Source organism: Papio anubis, chromosome 9 (genome assembly GCF_008728515.1).
Source record: "Papio anubis isolate 15944 chromosome 9, Panubis1.0, whole genome shotgun sequence".
NCBI lineage: Eukaryota > Metazoa > Chordata > Mammalia > Primates > Cercopithecidae > Papio > Papio anubis.
The window spans coordinates 122093908-122111544 of NC_044984.1; positions in this window are offsets into that span (position 1 = coordinate 122093908).

Sequence of the window (17637 nt, forward strand, 5' to 3'; positions counted from 1 at the left end):
CTTCCAGGTGATAGGTCGATTTCTACATATTCCGACTGGCAATTAGTTAAAAGAGTGTTGAATTATTATCAGTAGAAGGGAATGTCTGGGTTAGGATAAGGAGTTGTAGAGATTTAGGTTTTATCATGCAGATGAAGCCTCCAGGTTGCAGGCTTTAGAGAGAATAAATTGGAAACGTTTTTACCAAACTTAAGATTTGCGTCGATGTTAATGCTGGAGGGGCATAAGGAGGCATATTGGATCCACACTTCCCATCGTGGCCTGAGCCAGTCTTTCAGGTTAAATCTTACAGTGCTCTGGCGAGGAGGAAGTTCACTTAGATGCTGGAACGGTGAGTGGACCTTCGAATTTTATTTTTGGTTTACAAGCTAAAAGGCACCAATTCCTGTTGGTTTATATTAATTATTAACAAGTCTTAAACCACAACCCCATCTTTGAACTTGAAGCAAATCTGTTTCAATTATCCCAAGTTCATTGTGTCTTCAAGCACGCTAATCTCCCATAATACATCTTTCCTCAGATACTTTCAGCATGGCTTCCTAATAAAAATGCTTGACGAGATTTTATCTTGAGCCTGATTAGTTGCACCTGAAATTGATTTGCATGCATCATGTGATCTTTCAAGTTCTTTTTGGAAACGTCAAAGTCAAATCCTGTTATGTGAGATTCAATCCGTTAATATACACATGACTGCATTCATTAAAGTATATCATTTGTTCCTTGCACCACTGGGGCTATAAACCATTATTGACGTCAGTTGAATATATGACAGCCACTGTTCTGGATTCTAAAACACAGAAGCTTATTTTCCTTGGTATGCAGAAAACGTATTTTATAGGAGACCACATTTGTGTACGTGTTCAGAAATTTGAAAGAACCTGCGTTGGTTTCACTTTCTTTAGGAAGTAATAGTCCTTGGATGTTGTTCAGTGATAGTGTGCTCGGTTGATTTTGTTCCGTGATCTCTTTAGAGATTTGTTAACCTGAGGATTTTTCAGTTACTGTCTTATCATTGGATGAAATGGTGGTGTCTGTCCAGGCAAACCTGGAGTCCAAATGGTTGGTAGCAGTTGCGGAAGGTGAAGGACACAGGTGCTATTGTTTAAATTAGAAATGATGATTAGTGAGCTTTTCAGGTTCGCAATGAAGAAGAGAGTCAAGTTTACTTCCTACATCAGCATCCTCTGAGGGGATAGTGGACCATACACCAACTCTGTCCTGTTTGACAATGATAATAACATCAAGTGGGTCTGCCAAGGTGTGCAGCTGGGGGAACCCCAGGACTTTGGAGACTGCAGTTGGCCTTCTGCATTTGCGGTTCCGAATTTGTGGATTCAAGGAACCTCAAATTGAAAAATATCCTCCCCCAAAACAATGAAAAGTAACAATACAACAGTAAAAATAACGAAAATTTAAAAATAATGCAGCATAAACAATATTTACATAGAATTAGCATATAAGTAATCTGAAGATGATTTAAAGTATAAGAGAAGATGTGCATAGGTTATCTGCAAATATTGCACCATTGTATATGAGGGACTTGAAAATCCTTGGATTTTGGTATCCATGGAGTTCCTGAAACCAATGTCCTGTGGATGCCAAGGGACTATTTAATATGGGAAAACTGCAAGACCAGATGTAAACTCTTTTCTTATGTTTGTATTTATCTGCATATCTTTTGGTTGCTTCAGTAGTGAAGTGGTGAGTTTTATCATCAATAGGGGATGATTTAGCAAAGCTTAATTTGTGGAAGTCTTATAGGATCTCTTTTTAGGCAGGTAACAGAGGTTTGAAGCAGATGGCTTTTAAGTGAGGGTGTGCCCCAGACAATGACATGGAGATGCTGGAAACATCATAGGACGATATTTTCACATACTTCCTGGAACTGGTGCTGTACAATAAATCTAAGACTTTGGATGTTATTAGTCATCTGCGTGTAAACAGCCACTTGGAATCAGAAAGGGTTTGGGCATTGATTTTTCTATTCTTAGTCTCTTATGAAGCATAGTGGCCACCGCTTGTCCTTGGCCTGAGAGTAGGTGCATATAAAAGATAATGGAATGTTACCACCCTTATTTGGAAAGAGCACTGCTCTTGTTTTGAATACTGAGGGAAAGGGCTGGGACTAAGGAGCGGCTGCCAGAGGGTAGTGGAGGGTGCCGCAAGGTACTGCAGGATGCTAGATGTTCCTTCAGGGTGGCAGAGCGTGCTGGAGGGTGCTGGAGTTGTGCTGCAGGGTGCTCCAAGGTGCTAGAGGGTGCTGGAGAGTGCTGCGGGGTACCGCAGGGTGCACTGCGTGACTCCGAGTGCACCTCATCCATCTCTTCCTACATATGCATTAGCAGCTAATTTCTTTGGCCTGTGTAATTTTTCTGGAAATAGGAATAGGAAACACAAAATCAATGTTTATTTCAAGATCTGTTTGATTGGCATATATGTTCTATTTCCTGGGAGTTTTCATGGCATGTCATTTACTGGGTATCCATGCTGGCTGTCGAGTTTTTTCCACTTTTCCTCACTTTAGTGTTCGGGGGCAGTACCTAAATTCTTATCCTGACTTTATCTTTTCCTGTTTCCCGTTTTGAAATCCTGAGGTGTTTTTCTTGTTTGTTTTTGTCTGTTTTAATTGTTATTTTAGACTTGGGGATACATGTGAAAGTTTGTTACATAGATGAACACATGTCATTGGGGGTTGTTGTACGTATTGTTACATCACCCAGCTATTAAGTTCAGTACCCAATACTTACCTTTTCTGCTTCTCTCCCTCCTCTTCCCCTGCCCCTCAGGTACACCTCAGTGTATGTTGTTTCCTTCTTTGCATTCATAAGTTCTTATCATTTGGCTCCCACTTGTAAGTGAGAGCGTGCAGTATTTGGTTGTCTGTTCCTGCATTAGTTCGCTAAGGATGATAACCTCCAGAAATCATTTGTATATGAATTTGGAAAATAAGTTTTATTTAACATGTGAGTGTATAATTAAAAAGTACTGGTTTATAAATGATTTTTAGATAAACCTTGTAGAGTTTGGGGAAACACTGAGAACCATATACATATATATATATGTATATTTCCTCTCTGGTAGTTGTAACTTCATGGGGAGCTAATATTTTGGGGGGTTAAATCTTTTCATTAAAATACTATTAGCTCTACCTATGCAAGCATTTTGTGGGCATCATATCTCAGTATGCAATATGAAGTCTAAAAATAGTGTTGATGTGCACAAAAATGAAACTGCCTGGGAAGCTTCTGCAGCTGAGGCTTTCCATTTGCTTGAACAACAGTAAAAATAAATAAATAGAAGCATGTTTCTATTTACCAGTATGTAGAAATCCACCTGGAGGGTGACCAGAAAATATTCACAATTGTCTTTCTCGTAGAGGGAAAGCATGCACAGTATGCTCACTGAGGGAGAAACTAGCGGGTAGTACAAAAAAAAAATCATAGAAGTGAATGAACACTCTAAAAATTGAGAAGCAATTGTCAGGAAAAGCACAGGTCCTGTAAATCAAAGTGACAAAGAAAACATTGCATAATTTCTGCATTACTTTTAAAATAGAAAAGGTTTCTGAATTAACCACAGAAATGATCCTACACAGAGCAAGACTGCAAGAGCAGGAAGATTTAATAAAAAATTTATATATAAAGATGGACCAGCTGCTGAGACAAATATTGATCTAGACTGGCTTATGAGAGTCTCCGTTGAGCCGTTTCTTCTCTAAGCAATAGAGTTTTAAGGAGCGGGCATTGGAGAGACTTGCAGGAGTCATCTGAGGTAGCTTCATGACTTCAAGAGGCTGATGACTCAGCTATTCAAAATAGAGTGCAGCCATCCTCCGATTATAGATGTCCACGGATGGAAGCATCCCAGGCTCGCTTCCTTGATGATCTCATCACATTAGTAGCTGAGTTCTTCCTGTATCTCTCGTCCACGGGTCCATAGTGTGTCTAGGGACCGTGTGCAAATCATGGGTGATGTGATGGGTCTGCCCCCAGGAGCGGGTGTTCAATGAGTTCTGTAGATGTGAAAGTTGTAGTTGAAAGGTGAAGTTGGTAACACTTGATTTTCTTTTTCAATTCCAATGAAGCCGGGAGACCCAAGACATTGGCTGTAAACAGATTATTTAAAAAGATGACTAGTGCTTGTAGTCAGAGCTCCTCTGCTAGCCAGGATACGGTTCCTTGGTTTCTGCAGTGTTCTCTGGGGAGATAGCCCCACATGGCAGAGAGAAGTACATGCTAATTTAGGCGTAATTATTCAAATGAAACCTGCTGCTTCTCAAAGTTGCTTTCCATGGTCTCTCCTTTTTGATGCTTGACATTTGGCCCAGGCGTAATGAGAATTCATTTCTGAAACCGGAGCCTCAAAACTCCATTACAGGGTGAGTCATACACCGTCAGCCAGGACGGATCCCTCTGGAAATGGAGACTTTGTAGAATTTGGGGGTTGCATGGGGAGAACTTGCCTGGTGGGTGGGAGAGACAATGAGTATCACCTTAGTGATGAAAAACCCAATTAAGGCAGCCTGAAGTATAACAGTTCCCATGGCAAGAGGGCTCAGCATGGTACAGGAAGCAAACTCAGAGTATGATGATGTGGCAGAAGTTCTCATCTAAGCTGGAAACTACACCACTTTTTCAAAGAGAACTCTGTCAAGAGAACATGTAGAAATGACAGAAGTGCTCACTGAGATACAATCTCTCCCGTGCAGTCACGACTTTCCTTCAGCCCCTCGTCGAAAACTCAACAAAAGGCTGCAGTTCATTGGATTGTGATTCTTCATTTTTTCTCAGGTTTGCCATTGACTTTCATCAGGTTAATATAATTTTATTAATTTTTTCTTCTCTAAATGTTTCTTGCCAATTAGAAACCGTGGGTTATATTTATCCTTGTTTTCCTCCAACAGAATAGGTATTGCACTCCAAAAAACATAAACCAATATGGAAAAATGAACGTGAATTATTAGATTCTGAGATGCAGCTTTTTGGTGGGTCCTAAGATGTTTGCCTGAATCAAGTAGGATCTTAGTGGATGAGATATTCAAACTTTTGATCTGAAAAACGATTTCATCCAAAATCTGGCATGAAGTCCCTTCCTTTTCTCCAGGATGCAATGGTTCAGATCTTGATCAGATACTAGAACTCCTGACATCATTTCAGCATCCTTTCATTTTGCAAATGCTTCAGGTACAGAAATCCAAATGCTTCAGATGCAGAAGTCCAAATGCTTCAATAAGACCATGCAGCTTAAAAGATTTGAGTATGTGAGATGTCAGTTCCTGTGCTCTAGATCAGCAGTCCCCAACCTTTTTGGAACCAGGAACCGGTTACGTGGAAGACAACTTTTCCACAGACTTGGGGGATTTGGGGTTCGATGCATTCCTATCTGTTTTGCTTCTGTTGTCTGTACTTTTAGAGTTCTTCCAAAAAAATCATTGCCCAGGCCCATGTAAAGAAGCTTTGCTGATTATATTCAATAAAGATGGGAATGAAATAAAACACAATACAACAAATAAAACTAAGAAAAAACAAATAAAAAATGCAGGCTGGGCCTATCAGGGTTGACCAAGTCCATTAGCAATAGGAAGAATAATTGCATCCCATCTCGACACAGCATTCAAACCATCCTTTTCTCTTCATTTAATAGTCTCAATCCTCCCCTTCTCTGTTTGTGTAAGCATAGCATATGTGCCTTCCAATCTAAACAGCCATTTCCCCAGTTAAAACCACACTTGACTAATATAACACATATTCTCTACTTTACAAAGAGTACTAATTTAAAAGGATAGTGGGACGTTATGCTAAAATATTGACTATAGAGTTTCATTTATGTAATGGATACAGAATATTGAAACACTAAAATGTATATTGGAACAAGGATGCTTTAAAGTAAAAGCTTGCAACGGTGTAGATTTTAAATGCACAGCCATCGAACTCTGAAATATTTAAATGACAGGGGAGGAGGCATTTCGAAAGAACAAGGTAAAATGCACTGCATTTAAATATCTGGCCCACGTTTGGGATGGTTGCTGGCATCACTGGCACGTTCTAGTCTTTCTCTGTTTTCCTTGTGATTTTATTTTTCCTGGACTTACTTCAGCAATGAAAAGACTTTATGTTCCAGCGTAAGGACATCTTTCTACCACAGGGTGTCATATATTGAAACATGAAAATAAACAGTGAAGCATTCTTCCCTTCGGTGCAATTATTTTATTACACACACTTATTTCAGCCCTGTAATTTTAGCCATTCACAAGCATATTATGATATGGGAAAGAGCCCCTGTCCTTGTCCTCCATTCCCAAGCTTAAGACTTGGTAGAAGGGATCAGAGGCCACATTTAGGCATTCAGATGGATGGAAAGAGACGGTTCATTCTGTTGCATGTGCTGGTTGCCTTACGAGGTTTCACATATTCTTCCAGGGGTTCCATACACCAAGTAGAACTATGTAAAAAATAGAGGTGACCTCAGTGGTTGCATGCAGGCTTTCGGAGGTGAATAAGCTGATCCTGCACTTCTAGTTACCCAGCTGCTTGGCGTGGAGGTGGTAGCAAACATCTCTATGATTTGGCAATGTTTCCATCCAAATAATTTGAAGTTGATGATTTTTAATAAATCTGGAAAGATAAATGTGAACTTAAAAGTGTTAAAGGCACTTAGAAATTTTACCTTCAAGAAGCATTTTATTTATTCTCGTAGTATCCAGCCCAATGGTATTTGCAGATGCATATCCCATAGTGTTAAAGAAAGGAAGAGGTAGAGTATTTCTTACACCCCAGCTCAGGGGCCAAACCAGACTGAAACTCAGAGCCAAAGTTAATATTCCGTGTCTACTTGATGGTTATCCGTGTTCCACTATTGGGCTGTATTTATTCATGGCTTAGATGTGTGCATGCATGTGTGTGTGTATGTTTATGTGGGTGTCTATGTATGTGTGTATATATGGTGTGTATGCATGTGTATGCTTGGATGTGTGCATATGGTAACTGTATGTGTATTGTGTGTGTGTGGTTGTGTGTATGTGCATTTATGTATTATGTATGGCATGTGCCTGTGTGCTTGGATGATTGTCTTATGTGTATTATGTTTTTATGTGTGTATGCGCATGCATCTGTATGTTTGTATGTGCGTATATGTTTGTGTGTTTAAGTGTTGCATGTGTGCATATTGAGGGGAGGGATTTATATGGGTCCGAGTTTCCTGGGATGCTGATGCTATAGAACAGGAAGACCTACTCAGACATAAGCAAAGTGCAAAATGACTCGGGATTCTGTGCTCCTCTCTGAAGGTTTCTGTAGATGTCTCAACTGGGAGACTGGTTGCACCTGCCAAGACCCCGCAGACTCTCAGCCATCTCTGCACCTCCCAAAACTGCCAGCATCACCTTTGACGTTGTAGCAAATGTTATTCTGTGCTCTCAGGATGAAAAGAGAAATCTTGGCAACCCAGGGTTTGAATAGCTGGATGTGTCTCAGTAATTCCCTTAAGCCAAGCCTGCTCTTTCTCCAAGCCCCACAGGCAGCCCATGAGTAAATGGGGTAGTGCATCTCTGTGCAGCTAAGCCTGTGGAGCAGCGTGCTTGCATGCTTCAAAGAGTCGATAGAATAGGAGGCAAAATGCTCTCCCATACTTACGAGCCCCTTCTTCTCCATCGGGATTACTTCCCACAACTACAGAAAACACTGTTTTCCCTAGTAGCTTCATCCTGTTCTTTTTCTACCAGAAAACAGGAGAACCAAGCTGCTGGCCACCGAGAGTTTTTCCCAGACCTCAGCGTGTGTGTATAGCTTTTAGTATAATTGGATTCAAAAAAAGAAGAAACAGAGACATTTTGAAATAAGATTCAGAAAAGAAAAACACTTTGTGTTTGGAAGTTTATTTGCAAAATGCAAACACGGCATTGAAAATATTTTGATACTGAAGTTCTTAACAGTTACTAAAAATTTATTTATGTGTTTAGATAATTTATATGGGTTATGGTAGGAGATATTTGTTTTTTAGAAAAATTAAAATATATAGAAAAGTGCAGAAAATACATTAATGTAAACCCCTCCCCTAGCTGGAAACCAGCAGGACACTAATACTTTCTTGATGGGAATTAACAACCCAAGGGGTTTCCAAACCCACCAGGGACATTTTCCTCTCACCCTAAGGAGGCTGGGATATTATCCATAGAAAAAACAAGCCAATCTTTGTGTTTTAAGAGAGCTTGAAAATATCTCTGGCATTAACTGTTGCTTTGGGTTTCTTATTTAGATGAAATATTTTAATTTTATTTTAGGTTGAGGATCATCTCTGCAGAAGCTAACAGTAGAGGCAGCCCTTTTAGTCACTGGAATTAAAGTGCTATATGATGAGATGAACAATTTGAAACATAGGGTTGGTGTACTCATTTAAGAGTATTTTACATTTTTTTTTTAGGATGGCTTAAATCACCATTGGCCTGACACGGTTCCATTTCTTTGGCCTAAAGTCACGTAAAAAACAGGGAGACACTCATAACTTTTATAATTTATTGCAAATTTAGAGTTAAACACTTCCTCACTTTTATGATGAAATCTGACCCACCAAATGAAATATCAAAAACGTGCAAGTGTAGACACTGCCTGTATAAGGCACTTAATTCCAAACTCTCTCGTTTCCTTACAGGGGAGGGGTCTTCCTTCTTTCAGATCCATTTTAGAAGTGTCTTGATATCCTGGGTTTCTTGGGTACTCCTATGCAGTGCAGGCATTTCCCATGCAGATTAAACATTTTGCTGGGTGGGAATTGGGGCAGGGGCGGCTGGCTTCGACACCACTTGTCACTCAAGCACTCTCATTTCATCCCTCTGTTGTTGAAGACTCCACCAGCACAGCTGTGCAATGGCGTGGGGTTTGCCACCTCACAGCTGCATTGTGCAAAACTCCATGAGCCAATGCTGCACGGAAGGATGTAGGGTTGCCAAATTGGAGCGGTGGGTGCCTCCCCTCTTAGCACAAAGGGTTTGGAAGGATGGTGGTGCTCCCTCTTAGCACAGGTTTGGAACGATGGAGGTGCTCCCTCTTAGCACAGGTTTGGAAGGATGGTGGTGCTCCCTCTTAGCACAGGTTTGGAAGGATGGTGGTGCTCCCTCTTAGCACAGGTTTGGAAGGGTGGAGGTGCTCCCTCCTATCATAGGTTTGGATGGGTGGAGGCACTCCCTCTTAGCACAGGTTTGGAAGAGTGGAGGTGCTCCCTCTTAGCACAGGTTTGGAAGGATGGAGGTGTCCCTCTTAGCACAGGTTTGGGATTACTGCGGGGTTTGTGTTGATTGCTCCTGTGCCCACACCATTTTAACAGTTAGCTTTCATGCAGAGCCTTATTTTCAATTTCATCACTGTAAACTACAATTCAAAAAACAAATTGAAGGACCAGCATTCCTGAAGATGATGTTCTAGGCAGGCCTCACATATCTTTGGAGATTTAGGCAAACTCTTAGACATGGGAAAGGCAGGCACTGGAAGTGAAAAATTAAGTAACAGAAAAGATCAAAACCAGGAAGAAAGAAATGGTTATAAAACCCTGTGAACAATACACACTTTCACTTTACCTAATCGTACCTGGGCTCTTGGGGGGAAATGGCTTTTATGCTGTATCAATGGGAAGTTAATGTTGACAGTATTCCTTATCTATAATATGTGTCTTAATAGCATGCTGTCCTCTCGCAAATTAGTTTGCACACCAGTCATTAGTTCTCAGCTACAGGCTATTGTCTCAGAGCAATGAATTAGTTCTGGGCTTCTAGAACAGGTTTGAGAGAGAATTGGAGTGAGGTTCCCAGGAGACTGTCTGATAAGGCATCTGCATGAACGCAGCAATGCATGGAAGGAGAATGAGGTAGAGATTTCTATGGGTTAGCAAACAAGGAGCTAGTGACCTGCTGGACCAGGGATGTGTTCACGTTGGTCATGGAAGCAGCAAGAGATGAACTTAGCCCAACAGGGATCTCCTGACAAGATCACAGAAGCAACATGAACACGTGCTGGGTTGGAGAGCATGACGTTCTTTTACTAAATTAACAGCTCAGGTACAACCTTCCCTAATCCCTTACCTGCCCTCTATCCCTTTCACACCAGAAGCTCCCAGGCAGAGGCCGGCCAAGCTAGGGAAGGGGAGAAAGTCTGCAGTTAAATCAAGAACATAGTTTGGATCTGTATCTGGGACAGTGAGATGGTGTTCGTTAACCAAGCTGGCCATGGGTGAATGTGAAGAGGTGGGCCAGCTGCACAGGTTGAGGGACTGATCCCATAAGACCTTTCTGACACCAACTGCCAGCGTGGAGGTTTCCGTAAACCATCTTCTATTTTAACACTTTACTAGGATGATGTTCAGATCTCAGAAAAGTGCTATCTTTACGAGTACAGTTTTGTTTTAGTGAAATGATGCAAATATAGAACCAAGCAAAGGACGAGACCCATAGGGAGGGGTCCAAGGTGAAGCTCGAGTGTCCCCTCCTCATGAAGGCCTTGACAGTGTTACCGTCTTCAGGCTATGATGTGTGACAGTGCACACAGTGATGCCAGCCAGGAAGCTCGCCTGAGCTGCAATGTCCGGAGTTGGTGTTGGGGCTGAACTGCATGGAGATGATTTATTGAACCTTGGATCGCATGGTTAAACTCAGTTTTCGGCCCCCTTCCTTCCCTGGAGGTTGGGATGATGTCACCTGGCTCAGAAACTCAAACCTCAGGGCATAGTTTCGGTCTTTCTGGCCTGCCATCCCCTGCTGAGTCATATCAGCATAAGGCATCAGGTGTGAAAAATAAAGGTCCTTCAATCGCTCAAGACATTTCAAGACTTTAGTGGTTACTTCCCAGGATCTAGGGCAAAAGACAGAACTTTTAATAGAGTTGTTTGCTACACAATGGCCTATTATTTAAACATGAGCAGAAAAGCCAATTTATATAGGAAAAGGGTGATGTTGCCCCTACTGAGGAAATTTGAGAGGGGCATCAGGAAACAGAAGAAAGTTTGTGTTATGATCCTGTGTGACACACAAGGCATTCTTATCAGTCACCTCAAAGATGGGAGGAAATTGGAGTAGATATTGTACAATTGACCACGTCCCAGCTGTTAAATAATTCTCCATGGTTTCTTCTCTTACCCACTGTGTCCCTGGGAGGTCAAAGTGTGGTGCTGGGTTTGACCTCTGCCTTCCTGTTGTGACCTCACAATTGATGGGGGTAGATGTTGACTTAAACTTGCAGGTGCTACTTATTTTGGGAAATAACTTCCCACGGTCCTATTATTTTACCTTTTCAAGAACCTTGGAGGCAGGTAGGTCAGAATATTAGTGTTTCATTTTGCAGATAAGAACCCTAGCCATTGGAACTGGCCCATAAACCCTCAGTGAATTGAGGGAAGAACGATGATTAGGATCCAAGCCTTCCTCCCGTTCCATGGCTCATTCCAATAATCCCACAGGGAAGTCCACCATTGCCCTTGGGTCATGAGAATGAGGCTGCTGCTACAGCTATAAAATGTAGTGCCAGAGACCATTCAGTCCCTTTCCTTGTGTCATCCACCAAGTGCAGTGGCTGGAGTAAGTATTAGAGTCATTCCATATGTGTAAAGTAGAGGAAACCCTAAGGTCAGTCCCTTGAGCTAATAAATGTTCATTGTAGCACCAGAAGCTTATGCCAGCACCATGCATTTTACCCCAGAAAAATGGATGAGAAAGGAGCTGCTGAGCTGGGGAGGGGAGAAGGGAAATGAGCTATGTCATCAGGCCCTGAGACCCCAGATCAAACAACATTCCAGCACATAAATATTCATCCAAGCAGCATGTCCAGTTGCAGTCCATTTAGCATGACGTTAACAGTGAGCTGTAAGACAAAAGCCCAGGAGCTCATTATCATGAGCCGGGCTTGGGAACATTTGCAGCAAGTTCTGAAATAATTAATATTACATTTGAATAATGTGATGAACGTGCACATTTGTTCTATTGCGGGGCTCTTTTTGAGATCCCTGCACCCCCCTCCCTCTTGCGGAATGCCTGGTGGCAAGAGACCTGCCCATCAACATTTGGAGGAAGAATCAGGAGTGTTATTTTTAACTCCTCATTATTAGAGGAACACACACATCTGGAAGACTGTGAGGAGTGATTATTAGCTGTTCAGCTGAGAAATAGTCTGGTGTCTACAATGCATCATTTTCTAATTATTTAGATATTTTTCAATGCCTTAAATACTGGAGGCATCTAAAATCCAGCTCATTTAATCTCCCTAAATTATACTTTCTCCATCTGCCATGGTCTTACAGTTTCATAAAACCTCTACTTTTTACAAGCCCAATAAAATCATGGAAAATATGGAGGAAGCTCAGTTTCAGCTTGGTTTGGTTTTTGTTTTTCTTTTGGGGGGAAATTGATATATCTGAACTGGAAAATAATGTTCATATGTTCAGTTTGCTAATATAGTTTGGAGATTTTTCTAAGGCCACTTACCAAAAATAAGGTACTTTTATATTTTTCTTATGAGATATTCCAAAATACTGTGGCATTAGAAAATTGTGCTTTTCACTGGAAACAGAAAGAAATAAGCCAAACTTCCCCACCTCCATAAATCTATTCCAGATCCCGATGGTTTTGACTGCATTTATCAATCTTTCTTTATTGAAACTGTCTGTCTCGCATGTCTGGCCCAGAGCTCTAAAATGCTGAATAGAAGCAAGGGAGAGGTCTGTGCACTTTGCTGAGTTTGTGCCATGAAATAAATCAATACTCACACATGCATGGACAAGTGCCTGATATTTACAGTGGCAAAGAACTAGTAGTTATGCTAAGGTCAATTTTGTGCTAAAACAATAAGAAATGTTCTATATTTTATTAATTTTTTAAAAAAATTGTAGGGCTTCTGGGAATCCTATGTGTGAACCCAGAATATATTCTGTCTATGTATTATAGGTTCTGGAACTTCAGCTTTAGAACATCAGTTTCATTGGAAACCCTCTTCCAATGTGACCTTGTGTTATTGCCAACTAAAAAATACTCAAGTAGAGAGGATTTCCAAGTCCAAGTGACATTTTTTCCTACAATAAGATGCCTAAAGGCACGCATCCACATGTTTGGTTCAGAAACTCTCCGGTGTCTTCCAACACCCAGGCTTTTTCTATCCCCCTGTTCCAGTTTCTTCTGCCTACTGGCTTGGTCCTTATATTGTCCTCTCATGCCCTAAAATGGCTGCCGGAGCTCCTAGCATCATACAACCATACAACTGTATTCACACAACCATGTTCAAAAGAAGAACAAAGTCAAGTTTCTGCATGTGCGTCTCATTAATTACGGAAGAATCCCCTCACAGATGTGCTCAGAGATGTCTCCACAGGTATCTGTGACCAGGGTTTAGTTACACGTCTTTGACAAAGGAGTTCGGAAATCCTCTCAAGTTTGTGAGTGTATCAGAAAAAAAAAAAAAAAAGGAAAACAACTGAGAAGAGGCAAAGAAAGAGCTTTCTACATATACCTAGACCTGATTAAACCATCCTTTGATCTCTAAAACCCCTTTGTGATTCATAAATCTCATTAACTCAAATGCCCTTAATTTGAAATTTATGATAATTTGGACAAGGACAAGGTATAAATTAAGAAAATATCTGGTAAGCGAAGAAAATATTTCCAAATTAATAGTATCAAATAACAAAAGTGCAGAAGTACTGCCAGCCCTTGCAAGGGATAAATAAACAGGTCCACATTTATACTGAGCTGATAAGATAGTGACAATTTAATCTTATCAAGTTCTTTTTTTATTTATTTTATCTATCTTTTTTTTTTTTTTTTTTTTGAGACAAAATGTCATTGTTGCCCAGGCCGGGGTGCAGTAGTGCAATCTCAGCTCGCTGCAACATCTGCCTCCCAGGTTCAAGCAATTCTCCTGCCTCAGCCTCTCAAGTAGCTGAGATTACAGGCGTGCACCACCACACATAGCTAATTTTTGTATTTGTAGTAGAGACAGTGTTTCACTATGTTGGCCAATGTTTTCTTGAACTCCTGACCTCAAATGATCCACCCATCTCGGCCTCCCAAAGCGCTGAGGTATCAAGTGATTTAAAAGGTATTTGGGGGGAAAAAGAGTGTGGTTAGATGTTTTTAAATTTTATTTGAATACCATAGGTACTATATTTTACAGTTATTATATTTGATTTCAATATTTTAATAATTCAAATTGTAACTAATGGAGAATTAATGTTTGTCAATTAGAAGGGTATATGATTTTGCTGTACTTCTATTCTGAATTCTCAACAGTCTAATTTGAAAAGAAAAAAAATTACGGAACAGGAAACTTTAGTTTGTTTTGGCTAATGGGCAGTTGGTCATACTCTTCCTTAACCAGAGTGTGTTTATTCTTTTGGAACAAGAGATTCTCAGCCTTTTGCATGAAATCTTAGGTCCAAGTTGAGAAAAATAAAAACTGGATTGAGAGGTGCAGAGGTGTGCCCCAGCATCTCCTCACTATAAGAATGAGTGGCTGCGCTGTGATTTGCCCTGAGGGACAGCTTAATTTTGCTGCACTTTGAATGTTAATTGCCAGTTCCCACATATCCAATTACGCCTGGGAAGAAGAGATGCTTCTTTATCTGGCACTCATTGAGTGTCTTTCTGGCAGAGACAGGATCAAAACTAAGAACAGCATTAAGTGTTACTCTACCATCTCTCCTAGGTCCTGAGGCTATTCTGACAAACTCCAACCCTGCACAAATCACCCATGAAATATAATATACACAGCTAGGGTCAGTCATCCAAGAATCGTATCCAATACTTTAGCCAGATCCACTCAGTGCCAGGCATCACCACACACCACCTTTGCGCATTGTAGTATCTCTTCTGATGATCTTACAGTTCTGTTTTATATTGTTGTCATACATGGAATTTAAACTGAAAAATAGTGCATATAAACAATTGTGGTTGACTGTATTCATTGCCCAAGCAGAAGCCATTTTTCCGTTTTCCTGTCAAACGATTTCAATTTTGTGCTGAGAGTAGCTGGGTATCCCATCCCCAGTCAAAAGGAATGAAGCCTGATTGGTCTGAGTCAGACACGTGTTACCACTCCCCATTGCCAGTGATTGGGCTAAAGATGGGCATGTGACCTGATAGTGGCCAATGAGGCAAAAGGGGAAGTCAGAGGTGATGCTTTGGGGATGGGGACAAACAAACTAACAACAACAATGACAACAAACCCCAAATAAGAGGAAGGAGACAAGCCAACATAAACACAAAAGAAAAAAAATTCATAAGAAAAACAAGATAGAACTTTCAAAAAAAAAATATTTTTTTTCTTGCCCCACTTTCTTCTTGCTTGGGAGGGTGATAGATTTGATGTTTGGCACCCAGGCAGCAATTTCTGTCCAAAGAAGTCTGGAAGAATTGCATGGACAGAGCCTCAGATCCCTGAGAAAGGGATCTAAACTACTGTCTCCAAACTACTGGTTGTGAGAGCTAATTCATCATCCGCGTCATTCAACTGTTAACTGTAGTTAAGCAATCTGACTGATGAAAGTAAAAAATGCCCATTGCTATTAGATTCTGATGCTTTCCAAAGGGGCTGAGCTTGATCCTCATGCTGCCTTTGATTAAAAGGAAAACCTAGAGGGCTAGAGGTGTTAACGATATTTCATCCCCCAAATGAGACTTTCTCTTCAATGTAATGTGAAGGGTTTAGAGAGAATTGAAATGAAGATGGAAAATGAAATAAAATGTCTCCCGTGTGACTCTATGTTGTTTAACATTGTCTGGGTGTCACCTAACGTCATATTGTACAACACCAGTTACAATATGTGCTATCCAAAATCAAGACTTTTATTCCTCTGAGGCTATTTTAAAAACACAGGGTGAAGCACAAGATTTTTCTGGGTGTGAAATATTGACGGTGTGTGTATGTAGATGTGCATGTTATGTACACAAAAATATCAGCCTATGAATTCTTCAGTCATTGTAGTTTCATATAAAAAAACAAGAAATCAATAGATGATTAATAATGACTGAACTGAATCAGGATGTTTTCAGAAACAATGGTAATTTTGGCAGCAGTTAATAACAAATGCCATTGTTGGTTCAAACAAACTTTGAAACCACGCAATATTTTGATGATTAAAATTGTAACAATGTGGGTGTTTGGGGATTGATTGTGGAGCGGCGAGACACTGTCAGAGGGAAGGAAGACCTGGCGCAGGATTTATGTTTACATAATTTGCCTTATAAATTAATCTGGAGGCAGCTTTCTGGTTTCCCGTATGGGTCTAGCTGCACTGTCGGCCCGTGTCTCTCCTCAACCTTCTCTCCTACTGTGCTTTAAATAGCATTTTCCAATTTTCAGCCTTTTGTCAAATATTCTTTTTTTTTTTTTTTGAGACAGAGTCTCGCTTTGTTGCCCAGTCATGATCTCACTGCAACCTTTGCCTCCTGGGTTCAAGCAATTCTCCTGCCTCAGCCTCCCTAGTAGCTGGGATGATAGGTGCCTGCCACCACACCTGGTTAATTTTTTTTTTTTTTGTATTTTTAGTAGAAACAGGGTTTCATAATGTTGGCCAGGCTGGTCTTGAACTCCTGACCTCAATGATCCACCCACCTCGGCCTCCCAAAGTGCAGGGATTACCAGGGTGAGCCACAACCGCCATCCTCAAATATTCTTATAAAATTTCCTACAATTACTATAATGGCTGTACTATTATCTACTTAAGTAGATTATCTACTTAATCTACCTAATTTAAAAGTATTATCTCACTTAAATAAATATATTTGGAAAAGATTTTCTAACAGGAAACTATACCAACATGATAAATGGAAAACCATTATCACTTGTCAAAAATAAAAGGTAATTATGGAAGTAAATACCACAGATAAGCATAAAATATCATTACCTAGACACCACTGTGCGCTTCAGGTTTACTGCCTGACTTCTGCTTTTTTGGGGGGCCGGAGAGGTGGTCAGAAAGGAAGACTCAGTAGTATCAGGAGAATTTTCAGATATAAAGCATCAAACAGAATTCTCGAGGTAGCCAGCGATAGTCCAAACTGCAGCATTTTGTAAGCCCTGCCATTTCACAGACCCTGATGAGAGTGAAACATTCCGTGGGGCTCAGACCGTGAGAAACATCCTACCTAACCGCCTGACCACAAGGCACAGGAACATCTTGATCATACCTTGCCAGGCAAAGGCTTAACTGAAGGAAAGTCTCCACCATATCCTGCCGGGCTAAGGTCTAAGGAATATCCTATCACATCCCACAGGAGAAAAGGCCAAAACCACCTGATCATAGGAACAACTTATCAATATCCTGCTGGGCAGCAAGCCATACTGCCCAGACCTCCCCCCGCCAAACCTATAAATGACCCCAGCCTGTAAGCAGCGGCAGCAGTGCGCGCTGGCATTTAACTGGTCCCTCACCCCTGCAGGTCTTGTGCTGGACAAAAAATCTGCTTTGCTGTAGAGCTGCCAACTCTCTCTCTGTCTTTTTTTAGCCTTCACCTTCCCTTCAAAACCCAACAGCCAGAAGAACCCAAAGCTCGTGGAAAGGGAATCCCTTAGTCTCCATACAATTTAGTGTAATTTAAATGGCAGATTTTGTGTCATTTAGAATCACGTCCTATGGTAACAATCTCCCCTGTTGTGGCTGACCAGGTTG